The sequence below is a fragment of the Vulpes lagopus genome, chromosome 4 (assembly GCF_018345385.1).
Source record: "Vulpes lagopus strain Blue_001 chromosome 4, ASM1834538v1, whole genome shotgun sequence".
Lineage (NCBI taxonomy): Eukaryota > Metazoa > Chordata > Mammalia > Carnivora > Canidae > Vulpes > Vulpes lagopus.
Genome location: NC_054827.1, coordinates 40,848,308 through 40,862,530, shown reverse-complemented (window position 1 = coordinate 40,862,530; position 14,223 = coordinate 40,848,308). Strand labels below are relative to the sequence as shown.

At 43.8% G+C, this 14,223-nt stretch overlaps 1 protein-coding gene across 3 annotated transcripts in view; it reads left to right on the top strand.

Annotated features, from left to right (window-relative positions):
* RBM33 (RNA binding motif protein 33) overlaps positions 1-14,223 on the top strand; it is a 138,804-nt gene that overhangs the window by 105,124 nt on the left and 19,457 nt on the right. The gene's annotated exons all lie outside the window — the stretch shown is intronic.

Below are 14,223 nucleotides of genomic sequence, written 5' to 3'. Positions count from 1 at the left end.
TTGTCCGTATTTCATTATTTATAATCAAACAATTTATCTTTGGATTATATTAAATTGGGTTTTTTAAAATGTGAACGAGCCCAAGTCTTAAGACAGTTGTTGTTTTTTTAATCTTTCTTTTTATTGTATTATTTTTAAAGTGATTTTAATTCACCCTAATCACTATAAGGGAATTTCTAGTCCTTTTATATCCTTTCTCTTTGTTATAGCTAATGTATCATGGGCATAGGAAGCATTTTCAAAAAGAATTGAATAAAAATTCTTTGTTGATATTGGTTCTCACCGTTGTGGCAACTGAGTCATGGTTAAGCTCACAGTGGTTCTTCACTTTCATTGGGAGCCCTCTGTGGGCGTCCTCTTGGTGGTTGGTCGCTGTGGAATTCCTTTCATGAAAGGTAGTGGTGGAGGCCCTCCCTCGCCAGGACTGAGCACTCCTGTCTGTCAGTGATGGTGCGACACGTACACAGTGTGACTCTATGTGAGGAGGATCCTCGTTTGGGTAGGCGTGTGTTACCCATCCTCTGAGACCCTGAGCTGTCAGTTTGTTTCTCTGAACGCCAGTCTCCAGATCCCCAGACTGTGGACGGGGTTATAAAAGAATTGTGGAAATGAGTGAATGAGCCTTTTAGCACATGGGGGGCACTCCATGCATAGCCTGCTTTCTTTTGGGCATGCTCCTAAGGCCCCCTTCAGGAATGCAGTCTGTGATTTCATGCCCTATAGTCATCTGGCTTACCGTATGTTTAGCATAGCCTCAGAGCATCTTTGTGAGGTAGATACTTTGATTCCTGTTTTATAGGTGAGTAGATTCAGTCTCAGAGGTTGTGTTAGTACCCTAGAGCCACCCAGCTACTGATTGGTAGAGCTGAGGTTCTTTACTAGTATTTATAACAGTTGTTTTTACTGCTGCCTTGTTCCAAAGTGTTACTTAATTCTTGATCAGAGATAATATTCTACTGTTTCCAGTAAGTACGTAGCAGAATTAATAGAGAAAAGTTTTAGTGGGGGCTTCTAGAAGAAGGGTGATGATTAGGTTTCATTTTTCTTCTCAACCACAATTACTAGTGACTGGAGAGTGATGAGGATTCTAGAGTAGGAGAAAAGTGTTGGGATTGGCATATAGCAGCAGCTCTGAATAACGGACTGGAGAGTTGCTGGGTTTCCCATCATTCCCCTTCTAGAACCTTACCATGTGGGTAACACAGGGCCCCTGGCCGGCGGAGTGAGGGATGGTGTCTCTTAGCTCTGTGCAGCTGTAACTTGCCATGTGCTCTAAATGAACCTTTGAACATTTCCGTAGAAATCAGATTAGGTCACATTTTATATATAAAGCACTAGGGTGAGAACTAGGGGAATTTGCTATTTAAATTTAGAGACCTTTGTTGTGAGCCTCATCGATATATGCATGAATTTTAGTTTTCCCACTCATATTTTGTTGTCTAGCTTTGCTACATGAGACTACAAAAGGAGCAAGTTTGTGTAAAGTGGCAGTTCATGAAGAGTGTTCAATATTGTTGAATACTTTCAGAACAACTTATTCCTTTCTGAGTGTTTCTTATATGTAAGTAATCTATCTGAAGAATTATATTTGATGGAATGGTTCTTTTTTATTACTGAAAATATGGAAATATTTTCCATTTGCTCATTTCTCAGAAAACTACTTAATTAAGTATTTAATTTTCAGAAACCAAAAGAGCAGTCTTTTTAAATCATAATTTTATTCATAATCCAGAAAATCCATTTAAGTAATATCAAAGCAAACACAAAAACATAAAGTGTTTATTCAGTGTAAACTTATTATAGTCATCCAGCCATCCTTTGTGATCACACCCCAGAAAAAAAGAATTAGAACAAGCATGTGTCATGGGCACTTCCTCCATTAAGGAGTTTAATCAGGGCTTAGCTTGGCGTCCAGGTTAGGGCATGTTGGGTTGTGGTTTCAGGTAGCCTTGGTTTGTGGCCCCAGCAGGCCCCAGTGTCCTCCAGAGAGTGTGGCGTGCTCCCACAGGCTGGCTGGGGGCTTGAGACAGTAGCAGGGGTAAGGAGCTGTGCAAGGCCCCGGCCCCTGGGAGCAGCTCCAGGGCCACCACCCTTTACTTGCTGACCAACGCAGGAGCAGTGGCTTATTCAGAGCAGGAGTTTCTAGTGCTCTTTAAGAAAATGAAAGCAAACTCTGGATTCAGTGACTTTATTCTGATTGAGGTAATAAAATTTTTAAGGATTTGGCAGCAAATTAAGTAAACAGTCCTTTGTTCTGCTGGCCACACAGAGAAATGGGAGAAGTGCAGAATGTCTCAGCAGGAAAGCCAGCTGTCCAATTGTGATACTCTTGTATTTTATTTTTAAAAGGCTGTCAAAATGCTGCTTGCGAAAGGTCCCAATTTATTTGTGTGAGCTTGCTTTTGGGGGTTGGACTGTACTTGTAGATTCCTCCCTGCTCAGAAGTTACTGTCAGATTTCTGTAGGGAGCTGGTAGGAGAGGTAACATGTACAGACCTGATTTTTCTGTGTTCGGTGGAGGACATTTTATTCTGATGTAATTACAGTTTAAGAGAAGTTGCAAAAATAGTACAAAGAACTCCTGCACACCCTTTATCAGATTCACCAGTTTGTTTTGTCACGTTCGCGTTGCCGCTGTTGCTCTCTACCCTCGCTCACACTCCCACACCTGCCATGTCTCCTGAGCAGTGGGCTGCCTTCTTGCACAGCCACAGGTACCCACATCGGAACTTGGGAGATTCCGTGTGGACACAGCATTCCTCTCTCGTCCCCGGCGCAGCGCAGTGTGTTGTATTTATAGTCCCCACGACTCTGGGTCAGTGCCTCTGCCTTTGTGTGTTTTGCCCTTGACTTTCGAAGAGGGGAGGCTGATTATCTTGTCACATGTCCTTCAATTTGGGATTCTCTTACTTCTCCTCATGCGGACTTGCAGGTTGTGCGCTTTGGGTGGGAACCCCACGGAAGGACATCGTGTCCTCTGTGGGTCCTTTCGGGGGGCACCTGATGTGTCTGTCCAGTGTGGGCAGCTGGGATTACTTGAGCGAGGTGGTGTTTACCAGGTCTCTCTCCCTAGGGTTATAGTCCTACACTTATAATTGATAAGTACTTTATGAGAAGATATTTTGAGACTATGGAAGCATCTCATTTCTTGTCAGATTTCCACCGTTTATAGCAAGCCCTGATGTTTTTATCCCACCAGCACTCACTCTGTATGCTTACTGTAATAGCTTTCTGTTTTCTCTTGCTTTCTTATTGCTGCTTTTATTTACAGCAATATGGGCTTATGGACTTTTATCCAGTGAACTGTTACTGTCATTGTTGGTTTTGATGTTTGAATTGTCCTGGATTGGCTGGTGAGAGCCGCTTCAGGCTGGCTCTGTTTGTTGATGTGTCTCCATCACTCTTTGAACACGTCTTTACATCTGGTGCCAGAAGATGATCAGGCTCACGCTGGACTTTGTCTGCTCAGCCCCCTCATAGTGGAGAGCCGGGCGCCGGGTGTGCTCCCTGAGGATCATTGCTCTGGGCCCTGTCCGCACACGCCCAGCCCTCCAGGCAGTTCCAAAGGCAGAAGGATGGATCAGAAAGAAATTCTGTTTATGGTACGTTCATGTAACAGGTTGTTGATGTGAAAAAAGTACACTTTTTGCTGTATAGAGTTTATTTTTTGAATTGTTCTGTGTGAGAATTCTGAGGGAATTCGTGGTCACCATTTAAATAGTAAAAATGAGGGTTTTGGGACAAGGAGGCTAGCCAAGGCATGTTCTTTTGGCAGTGACTGAGGTGCATGATACTAAGAGGGAGGTGAGGGATTGGCACGGTGGGTCTCTGAAGGCTCCTCCCCATCCATGGCAGGGGCCAGGTGGACTTGGCACGTGCAGGGATCCAAAGTTATAGTTCTGTGTTTTGTTCTGTTTAGTGCACGCTTTGGTAAGGCTTATTGGCAGCTGTCGCTAGGAGGCACTGTCACTTCTTCATGTCACTCTTGGGGTGAGGGTTCTGCCTTGGTACTAGCGTTCATGAGCAGGGCAGCTGTGGTAGAGCTTGTCCACTGGATAGACCTTGGGGCAGAGGAGCCCTGTGTGCATCCGCGTGAGCTGCATAGGGCAAGTAGGAAGTGCTCAATAGACCAGGTGCTGCGCAAGCTCAGGATGTGTCATGAATGCAGGTAAAAGCAGCCCCTGACAGGTGTTGTGAGAAGTAAGATAGGAAGACCTAGAGAAGTGACTTTGAGTGTAGAGGTGAAGCAAGGAGGGCAAGGGAAAAGGAAAGAGCCTTCTAGGCAGATAGGGGAGAGCACAGACAAAGGTCCTATGGCCGGGAAGTTATGGACAGTTTTCTAGCTATAGGAAGGCCAGTTTTGCCAGAGAGCAGAGAGCAAGTAAGTCTGGACACAGGTTTTACGGGCTCTTCTAGGTCTCAAATCTTGATTGTTAGAGCCCTGGGAGCCATTGGAAAGTTTTAGCAGAGGTATAACTAGTACTTGAACCTCATTTTTTAAAAACATATTTCTAAACTAGTCATAACTTGCTGGGTTTTTTTTTGAGGTTCTACTTTTGACGTTAATACACAGGAAGTTATAGGTACAGCTCCTGAGCATTGCATTTAGAGACAGAAGTGTTCCTCCTGGAGCTATATGTCACCCTTAGGGGACTCCCACTTTGAGGAGGAGTTGCAACTCCTACGCAGAGAAGGTAGGGTTGGGATTGGTCACCTTCACAGCCTCCTGCTCTCCGGAAGTGCCCTGCTTCCTGTCTCTGGCCCACTGGCTGCCCGTCCTGCACTCACTGCCTGCCGAGCATGGCCTCGGGTTTGCGGAGCTGTCTCTTTACTGCTCCTCACTGAGGCTGGGCTTGTTCTTCTGTTCACTTTTTGTGTCCAGGATTTAGGACAGTTTCAGGAACATTATAAATATTTTTAAAAAATTTGTTGAAGTAATTGGGAAAGTATCTTCTCCCTTTAAAAACCTGGACATTGTGTATGGTTTTTTTCTTAATGAAATGCCAAAGAAGGAATTAGAACTGTTTTTTCCGTGAATACTTCTGATTATAAAAGTAATAGCTGTTTGTTGTAGACATCTAGACAGCACCTGTTAGAAAAATGGGGAAAAACAAAAATAGCGTTAATCCTTGTTCCTAATTCCTCTGGTCTTTGCATGCTCACATTTGCGCTTCCCTTGCAAAAACTCCTTTACCCAGTGTACAGAATGGGATTATATGGTACATACTGTTTGGCACTTTTTGGGTTGTGTCGAGTGGCAGGTGTGTGTGTGAGGACCTTGGTGTCCTTGTGTGGAGCCCCAGCCAGGGCAGGGCATGTCCCACGCTGTGGAGGACACCCCATGAGCTGTGCTGACCTGCCTCACCACCATAGAGGGCGCAGCTCTCCTGACTGGCTTGATTTCTGGCAGCAGCTTCCTGCCACAGTGTTAGGCAGGCTCTGGGAGCTGAGATGTGCTTGAGGGCCAGGAAGAAATGAGTTGGGGGGAGGTGGGAAGTGAGGTACGAGGGGACAGAGCTGCCATGCAGTTGTGATAGAAGGGTTCTGGGAAGACCAGACTATCAAGGAAACTGAGTGTAGGAGAGGCCCTTTTAACCCGGGTGAAGGGGCCAGGAAGGCAGGGGGTGAGGGTTAGCTCAGACTCTTGCCTTGCTGGCTCTGTCCTTCTGGGTGGGGCAGGAGGGCCTCGTCGATTGCTGAGTCCTTTCCCTGTGTCAGGTGCTCATAAGCAGCAAAAGGACCTGAAGGCAGCTAGTGGAAGAGAGGAAGAGACTTGGGGCATAAATTCTGATTAGTCAAGTGTTTGAGAATATGTATATTCCAGAAACTTCCGAGGAGAAACTATCATATATAAATAGTTGTTTTTAAGAGCTGTAAAATGCTTTAGTGGACAGAATTAATAACTTTCAGAGAAACGGTTTTTAAAGCATTCTTAAACATTGTGACCACTAAATTTGGGCAAAATCATCAATTGTTCATTAGAGGACAGAAATTGGTTGTAATGAATCAGTCTGTGTTAGTTTTTGGGGTTTTTTTAGGGGTATGATGTTGGGGAGTAAAATAAATGTTTGAATCAGAAATTCATATACATATTCATGCAAGAGAGGTGGGAGAGTCCTGGGGCAGGAGGTCCATCCTCCCCTCCCTGGCGGGCTGCCAGAGGCTCAGGGCCTCAAAGGCCAGTTAACTTTGCTTCTTAAAGATTTCCCCAAACCTGACTCATGTCAGAAAGGTAGAATGGTGGGGAGGGAGGCACTCAAGGTATGGTGTCCTGTTAGCCCCATACCATAAAAGCCACTGTGTATGCCATTCAGATCCTTTTACTTCAGGAGTCCCAGGCACTTATGAGGTCTATGTGCCTTGTCTCTCTGACCTTGTGGGTTTTGCTTCACTTCAACTCATGTGGGACCCATTACTATAAGTTTACGGGAAGCATTTTAGACTTGAGTTGTTTACCTGTTTTGCATCCTTACTATATATGTAAGGATCGTTGATTGCAGAGAATCAAGGGACACTGCAGAGGTAAAATATTTTTACTTCCTATTCTGTTGCAACAGTTTAATTAATTAGGTAATTGACCTAGAGACCTGGAAAAAAATGTTAGCCTGTTTGTTTTTTTTTTTTTCTACCTTTTCTCCTTGAAACAGTGGTCTTCAAAGACAAAATAGACCCTTAAATGTATTTATATTTAGAAACTTCATGTAGCATGCATATCATTTACTGTCCAGATTCTGAGTGAGCTTTTTTTCTAAAGATTACAGGGCCAGGCATGGCATTGTTGCAGTTAATAGAAACCTGTTCCGTGCGGTCTGTGGGCTGTAAGATCAGCAGCATTGCCATGACAGTGAAGTGGGCCTTATCGGAAGGAGAATTCATAAGAGGCTGCCCTGGGACCCTAACCACTGTCCTTGTGTGTGTCCTGACAATGTTATCTGTCCTCTCAGTACGGAGTATCAAATGTCTGTCATGAGTACAGAAATTAATTTAATGTCACCTGAAGACATGCAATTAATCTTTTAGAGGTTTTCATAATACCTTTACAGAAAGAGTTGCCAGTTTGGCGGATTTGGATTTTGGGGTTTAGAAGAAGATAAGGGAAATTAATTTTTCATCAGGGTTAATACAAGCTAGCAGGGCCACAAAAGCTGAGAAAAATGGTTGGGGAATTTGTCAAGTGTTGTCACTCTAGAATAATGCTGCTTAACGTCTGATAGTTGTAATCAAGAGTTGAGATTTCTATAGAGAGGGATTAATCAATTTGCTCACTAGTGAATGCAAGTCAGTGATATCACTTCTTCATGGGGTTTAAGAATGAAAATAAGATTTGATCTGTCAAATTGCAAGAAGCCCTGACAGTATCAATAGGCATTTTTTATCTATACATTTAAACCATTTGTTATAAATAAATTTGTCCTGCTAATGTTGCTGGCTACAAACCTCATTTTTTGGTAATGATTAAGCTGATAAAAAGTATTCCCTGGGCTTACTTAATTCAGGTAGTACTTCATATTTAAAAAGGAACAACTACTCTGAAAAGACATTTTTACAGTATTCATTAAAGAGAATCACTTGTGGAGACAACCAAGGAAACATTTCTGCATTGGTCTAAGGCCAAACTTCTTTCACCTCATCTCTGTTTAGAGGAAGTAGAAGATACTTAAAATCGCATCTACACTCCTTACAGCTTAGGTAATTAGAAAGGGAGCTAGGCCACCTGGAGAGAGATTCACTTTCAGAGTGAACTGACTTTTTTGAAGAGGACGTCTTTTGCCATCCACAAAGGAACAGTTACTTCCTCACATTAATGCTAATAGGTTTCTGGAATTCCTATTTTGAATGTAACAGTATTTTCATATTTACATAGCTAAGTACCAAGGATTTTAGGACCTCTTTCAGTGCTGTAACTATAAGTTACAGCAGACTTCTAGTGGAAGGTGCCTTCTTCAGTTTGCTTCTCCTTGACCGCTATTGGTATTTGTGTGTGAGTGGAGGCATTAGGAATGTGCTCCTGGCCACAACCTACTAATCAGTGCATTGACTATCTTCCACTTGTTGACTGGAGTAATTCTCATTGTACTTTTTTGAAAGAGAATAATTGTTTTCTGCATTGAGAAAAGGAAACATCTCTGTTTTTCTTACAAAATGGACTAACTTGTTTAACTTACATTTAAGCCTGGAGTGCTCATTTGTGTGGTACACAAAAGCACAGCATCACAGTGATCCTTCATGCAGTTGCATGAGGGGCTAGACTTTTTTGTTTCCATGTTTGCTGGAAACAGTTGTTTTCATGTGTAGTCTCGGGTGGGAAGTGTTGTGGGACCCCAGACACAGGAAGTCCCTGCAGGTACCTGGGGACCAAGGGCCTCAGGCTTTTCTTTTGCAAAATGAGGGTAATAGTATTTACCTTGAGGGGAGGAGTGAAGGAAAAGATGTCTCTACAGAACCCAGAACACTTCTTGTCACATTGCAGACATTCCAGAAACATTAACTCCTCCCACCCTCCTGAAAGTGGATTATGTTAATCCTACCAAAACTCTTGGTGATCAGGATCCTAGGAATGCCTTGGAAATTTCTGCTCTAGAGCGTGTTATTTACAGCTATAGAAGGTATAAAAAATTGATTCAAATATGAGCACCTCTAGAGCTTATCCAGGGCTTCCTCCCACTTTCCAATAAAAAAGTGATAGGAATGGTTTTTCTTAAAAGCTGGACATTCGTCATAATCGCTGCCTGAAATATCCCCCTTTCTGTGTGCATCATTTGCTCAACAAGTGTTTATCATCCACCTGCTCATTCTCTCATCTGAGGATGCTTTGGGGACCAGTGCCTCCTGTGGGGCTCCCCTTCCAGCTAAGGGTGAACAGAATGGCGTTGGTGGTTACTGCTGTGAAGCACAAAGCACTTAACACGTGGTGGGCAGGAGGCTGGAGGGGAATGCCGGGGTGGGGGGAGGGAGGTGGACTTCGAGGACAAGGAGGATGCAGGCCAGGCAAGGAGGAGGAGGAGGACAGAGACCCTGTGGCCCTAAGATTGGGCCCAGGGGCAGAGCAATAGGAGAGGAGAACCACTTCTAGAAATGGTATTATCATCATTTCTTAGAAAACCCTAAAAGAGGCCTTGTACACCATAACTGGGACCCTTTCATGATGTCACAAGCTTTCATGCTCCATTCTACATAAGGAAAATTAAGTTTTTCTCTTCACAAATGAGGAACGGAGAGGCTTCTGTGGTACCTGTTTTTCCTAAACTTTGGGGATAAAGCTTTAAAGTGTAAACTTTTCTAGAAAGGTAGATAAAAGTTCAGAACTTTGTTTTTCAGGGTTTTTATCTGACATTATAGTCTCTTCTTACAGTAACTAGCACCAGTCTCTTACTCAAAGTAACAATGAAGAGAATTTTTATTATTTGGAGTATTTCTTGACTAAACGTCTATGTTATCAATTTGGTTCCCAGTTTAAAAATCATCAGATTACCACCAGTATTCTATATTCATCATCCAGATACATATATACATTGTATACCTCAACATAGACTCGTTAGAATATCTTACTTTTGGTGGAGCTCTTCTTTTTAAATTAAAGTTCACTACCTAGATTATCTTGTTTTTAGCCTTGGATTGAGAAAGCAAAATAAGACGGCAGTATTCATTCTGTTTGTCCATGTGAACAGCACCCTTTTTAGGTCGTATGTAGCAGTTAATTATCTGCTCTGCAGCGTGGCATAATTGTTTCTGATGCACAGGGTAGTACTGCTGCCTTGAAAGCTGCCCTGTTTAGCCTCATAGTGATGTTGAGGAAATACCTGTGTCCTAATTGACAGTGGCTGTAACCTAGCGTCCTTATACCATCAACTTTTTTGTAGCACATTGAGAATTACTCAGTTTTTAAAAGTACCATGCACTAGTTACTGATTTATTCAGTAGATACCTCAGGCCTTTGGCATGGACAAGAAATTTGGGCATAGTGAACAAAATAGATTGATGAGGTCTAAACCTCTTGTTTTTATAGATGCTTATAGCGTAGCATGTGCTTTAGGAATCCTTGAACTGTTCATCGGGTAGGCTTCCAGGGAGTTTATTTAGATCCCTTAAGTCCCTACAGTAGAAGGCTTTCCCTTAGAGCTAACCAGGACCTAGCCAGTTCATTTACTCATGTGGGTGAAAAGGGTGGAAATTGGAGAATCAATCAGTAGACTCTCGTGTAGCTGAGCTGTGTGGAGAATTTGTGGGGCTGGCTACGCCTGCACCTGACATCAGCGTCTTGTAGGACCTGAGACTTTGTGTGAAGTGTCAGTGCATGGGAAAAAGAGGAATGTTTTTCTCAACATATGCATAGGAAATATATGAATCTCATACTAATGCAATTCCAGGATTTTATATAAGTTAGTAATGGATCCCTGGCTCTTGAGAAAGATGAGGATATGTGGTATATGTCCTTAGGTTTTCAATTTTATAGTATAGAAAAATTCAAGGGGCACCCAGGTAGCTCAGTTGGTTAAGTGTCTGACTGACTCTTGATTTCCACTCAGTCACGATCTCAGGGTTGTGGGATTGAGTCCCATGTCAGCCTCTGTGCTGGGCATGGAGCCTCCTTGAGAGTCTTCCTCTCCCTCTGTCCCACTCCCCATGCCCTCTTTAAAAGAAAAGAAAAATTCAAACATATCCAAAAAACAGAGGTCACATAGCTTTTTAAGTAAGGACTTTGAAACCTTGTGCACCTAGAATAGGCCACCCCTGCCTGGCTCGGGCACCAACTTCCACCTTGAGTGGAACCTGCCCAGGACTCCACCCTGGGCACCTGGGGAGCAGCTTTGAGAAACACAGACCAGCAGCTGAAATGTTTCTGTGGATTGTGGTCTTGTAGAGTGGCCTATCTTTCCCACAGTGCTTCCATTTTCATTTGGGGATCTTTCTCTGTAAGGTAGGAATGATTCTCAGCTGGCAGGGATAATGCACTTGTTGGAGGCAGAGTCATGGCAGGTCAGGAGGCACCTGTCTGGTTCAGCCATCCACAGCCTTATCTGCACAGCCATCACCCACAGAGCCTTTAAAATATGCTCATGTCGAGATCCCAGCTCCACAGTCTAAAATGGATGGTTCTGGATTCAAGCCCAGGATGGCTAGGATTAGAACTCTACCCAGGTGACAAATAGGTAAACTGAGTGTCCCTGACCAGTGGGGGCAGTGTGAACATAAGTGGGCCTTAGGAGAAAGCACTCAGTCTTCATCACCAAGCATGATGTGAGCTGCCCATTTGTAGGGGATGCCCTTTATGAATCGACAGAGGTTCCTTCCATCCCTGGTTTGCTGAGAGTTTTAATTGAGAATGCTTTTGCTGCACCAGTACAGGCGATGACGTGGTTTGCCAGTGTACAACCAGCCTTGCATTCCTGGGCTAAACAGTGCTTGCTCACAGTGCGTGATGCTCTAGTACAGAACTTTCCTCACGCACATTTGTTGAGGATGTTCTTTTGTGGCTTGCTTCTCTTGGGAGGTCTTCAGCGTTTCCATCTGGGTCATGCCAGCCTCAGAGGGCGAGTAGGAAGGTTCTTCCTCCCCATCTCTTTTCTGAAAGAGGCTCTGACAAGGTTCACCAGGGAGTTATCTGGCTTTTTCTTTGCGGGGGGCTTTTCACTACCACCTCAGTGTCTTTTCAGATTTTCTCTTTCTTCTTGAATCTGTTTTGGTGTTTCACCTCGGTGAAAGTCTCATTTCACCTCTGTGGCCTGACTTGATATAAAGCTGGTCATGATGTCCTTTTTCATTTTGGTAGGGGCGGTGGTGATAACGGCTCTGTTATTTCTGACTGTGGTCTTTGGCACCCTTCCTTTTTCTTGATCGTTAGAGGTCATCGGTTTTGTTGATCTCAAAAATGCAACTTTTGGTTTCATTGATTTTTTTCTATTGTTTTTCTGTTTCCTAGTCATTGCTTTTTGCTGTGATCTTGCCGTTTCCTTCCTTGTATTTTGGATTGGATCCTCCGCCCTCCCCAGCTTCTAGAGATAAAAGCTCAGGTTCTTGGTTTCAGATTTATTTTCCTTTCTGACATAACTGCTTTAGATTTTGATGTGTTGTATTTTTATTCAAAAGGATTTTTTATCAGTTTTTTATTCTTTCATTTCTTAGCCTGGCTTCCTGTGGGTTGAGCATGTTGTTACATAGCTTGTTGGTCGGCTGGTCGGTCACTCAGGAAGAGATTGGCCAGTTGTCTGTGAATGGGGCAGCACTTGCCCTTCCTACCCGCGCCCCCTTGGGCCCTGGCACACCTATGAGCTTCCCTGGCTCCCTGGCACCCGTGGAGAGCTCTTTCATTTCCAAGATTTCTCATTCTGTTTCTCAGATTACTGGCTGGTTGACTATTGTTCCAGAAAGGGTGGGGGCTGACAGTTCGGTGGGTGTTCCCCATTCCCTTCCCTCTGAGGTTGCTGCCTGTCCTGACTGTTCTGACTGCCCTGCTTGTGCTGCAGGGCTCCTCAGGCCTGCAGGCCACACCAGCTCTGCCCTCTGGGTTGGCTGGGGAGCCCTGTTGAGCAAAGATGGCCCTGCACCAGGTCTTGGGAGTAGGTGCTGCTCTGTGTCTTGTTTGACTATTGTTCATTCCCAGAGACATGAAATGCTTGTTCTGGATGGTTTTTTCCAGTTAAATATTTGTCTTGGGGGGAGGAGATTTGCTATCCTCTTCATGTCGCTGTAGCCAAAACCCCTGCCACATGTGACATTTTTAATCTCATTTTTCTTGGGTCCCAATTACTTTGGGCAGTTTTTACACAAATCTTATCTACACCTATCTTGCTCCAGCCCCTGTCCCTTCACTTTATGCCATTAAACTGTCTCTAAAAGATAAGTTTAGAGGGGAGAGAGCACAGAGTACAAGGGCTGCTGCTGAGCTCATTCACCCAGTTCCTTTTGGGGTTTTTTTTTATGTGTATATTTTTTTATTGGAGTTCAATTTGCCAACATACATAGTACACTCAGTGCTCACCCTGTCAAGTGCCCCCCTCAGTGCCTGCCACCCAGTTCCTTTTGGATCACAGGTGCCGCAGAGCAGGCCGCGAGGGCAGAGCGCTGCCCACTGAGCCCACCTCCTGTGCTGACCAGGGATAGAATCTTACTGTTCACTCTCACACATCTGTTGCTGTTCAGATTTTGTGACTTAGCAGGGAAAAAGAGGATTTTCTTGCTATCCACACTTACTTTTTGGTCACCAGCTACTCTTTTGGAGAGACACTGCATTTAATAATTGAACCTAGCCAACAGGCACCATCCAGAGAAATTTTCTTGTGCTGCCTTGTGGTATCGTGAAAATAAATAGTTACAGTGTGAGTGTGTTAAATAGCAAAACTTTGAGAACCTTTTAAAGACCTAATTGGCTTTATTAAATATATATGAATTGGACAGCAAGCAGAGGAGGCTCCCAGGAGATGTACACACAAAGAAAGATTTTTTATAGAAGGAGGATGGAGCAAGAAAGTTATTGGCAAAAGAAAAGGATGGGTTGAGGCAGGTGGCTCTCCCTAAGGGAAAAAGTTAGGGTCTTGTCATGCAAATGCTCTGACCTTCCCTGTGTGTGGCCTGCTCTTTAGTGCTGATTGAAAACTTCCTGACTGTCCAGTGAAGACCACATCTCTGGGGGAGATTGATTAGTCCAGTCTCAATTTGGGGACTCATGGTCTGAGTGACATCATAACAATTTTAAGGTCAAGAAATGAAGGATTGTTAGTAAAACTCAAAAGTTAGATTTCTGATACTCCTAAAGCTGGTAATAGGGCCCACGAGTCCCTCCTCTGAAATCACTGACTCCTTTGGGTGAGGCACTTGGCGTCTCAGCGGGAGGCAGGGGGAGGTGGGAGAGGACCAGGGGTCAGTGCTGTGTCTCCAGGCCTGTGGCCACAGCCAGAGAGATGTGTCCGAAGACAGTCCACCTGGAATTAGGTCTGAAAATGGGTTAAAAGTTTTAAACCACTGCCTGTGCAAACTCAGATTTTAACAAGAATGCTCTTGAAAATGGCAAATACGTTTTGAGTATGACGTATTTTTAAAGTTAAGCGGTATTTCAGTGAGCTAAACAGCATTTACTTTAATCACAGACCTTTTGAGTGGAACCTGTAATTAAAGATCTTCGTGTTTTAAATTTCAAAGATATGATTAAAACCCAAACACTGTCAGATGAGGAATTTCCTTAGTGGCTCTAGTGAAATGACAGGTTTGGTTTTTCACCTGCTTGAA